The sequence below is a fragment of the Aplysia californica genome, unplaced genomic scaffold (genome assembly GCF_000002075.1).
Source record: "Aplysia californica isolate F4 #8 unplaced genomic scaffold, AplCal3.0 scaffold00251, whole genome shotgun sequence".
Taxonomy (NCBI): Eukaryota; Metazoa; Mollusca; class Gastropoda; order Aplysiida; family Aplysiidae; genus Aplysia; species Aplysia californica.
In genome coordinates, this window is record NW_004797521.1 from 82,255 (window position 1) to 84,175 (window position 1,921).

A 1,921-nucleotide genomic window follows, 5' to 3' on the forward strand; every position below is an offset into this window, starting at 1 on the left:
AGATAGATAGATAGATAGATAGATAGATGGATAGATAGATGGATAGATAGATAGATGGACAGATAGATAGACAGATAGACAGATAGATAGACAGATAGACAGATAGATAGATAGATAGATAGATAGATAGATAGATAGATAGATAGATAGATAGATAGATAGATAGGTAGACCACACAGTCACTACTTTCATTTCCCGCCTCCCCAGGTGACTCCAGTGAGGAGAAAGAGGAGGAAGAGAGGGAGGAGGAGGAGTGCCGGCCCAGTCTGAGGCTGACCTTTGACCTTGACACCAGCGACTCTTCGCCCAACAAGTTCTGGGTCAACAACACCGGGGTCAAGGTCGCACAGGGAAAAGCTTACTTCAACGGCACAGCTCGGCTGACGGTACCAGGCCTGTCCAACGTGGGGATGGGACAGACAGGTGAGTGGGACATACAGGTGGGACATACAGGTGGGTGGGACATACAGGTGGGACATGCAGGTGGGTGGGACATACAGGTGGGATATACAGGTGGGACATACAGGTGAGTGGGACATACAGGTGGGTGCGACATACAGGTGGGTGGGACATACAGGTGGGTGGGACATACAGGTGGGACATACAGGTGGAACATACAGGTGGGACGTATAGGTGGGACATACAGGTGGGACATACAGGTGGGACATACAGGTGGGACATACAGGTGAGTGGGACATACAGGTGGGACATACAGGTGAGTGGGACATACAGGTGGGACATACATGTGGGACATATAGGTGGGACATACAGGTGGGACATACAGGTGGGACGTATAGGTGGGACATACAGGTGGGACATACAGGTTGGACATACAGGTGGGACATACAGGTGGGTGGGACATACAGGTGGGACATACAGGTGGAACATACAGGTGGGACGTATAGGTGGGACATACAGGTGGGACATACAGGTGGGACATACAGGTGGGACATACAGGTGGGTGGGACATACAGGTGGGTGGGACATACAGGTGGGACATACAGGTGGGTGGGACATACAGGTGAGTTGGACATACAGGTGGGACATACAGGTGGGACACACAGGTGGGACATACAGGTGAGTGGGACATACAGGTGGGACATACAGGTGGGACATACAGGTGAGTGGGACATACAGGTGGGACATACAGGTGAGACATTATATTTCAATGTATTCTGACAAGCTTCTGCCTTAATATTCAGCACAGACACCCCGTCCTCTTTTTTACTTCTTCCCCCCCCCCCCCTTCCAGTGTACGTGCTGATCAAGTACAAACAAACAGACACACTGGGCAGACAGACTCTCGTTGCCAATGGCGACTGTGCCGTGCGTCAGTCTATGGCGGTGTGCGCGGGCAAACAGGAAGTGACGTTCTACGCCGAGACAGACAGACAGTTGGCCCCGGCACGTGTGTCTGTGTCTGCTCGCGTGAGTATATAATGTGTCTATCTGTGTGTGAGTACACGATGTGTCTATCTGTGTGTGAGTACATGATGTGTCTATCTATGTGTGAGTACACGATGTGTCTATCTGTGTGTGAGTACATGGTGTGTGAGTACATGATGTGTCTATCTATGTGTGAGTACACGATGTGTCTATCTGTGTGTGAGTACACGATGTGTCTATCTGTGTGTGAGTACATGATGTGTCTATCTATGTGTGAGTACATGATGTGTCTATGTGTGAGTACACGATGTGTCTATCTATGTGTGAGTACATGATGTGTCTATGTGTGAGTATATGATGTGTCTATCTGTGTGTGAGTACATGATGTGTCTGTGTGTGAGTACATGGTGAGTCTATGTGTGCGTGAGTACATGATGTGTGAGTACATGATGTGTCTATCTATGTGTGAGTACATGATGTGTCTATCTATGTGTGAGTACATGGTGTGTGAGTACATGATATGTCTATCTGTGTG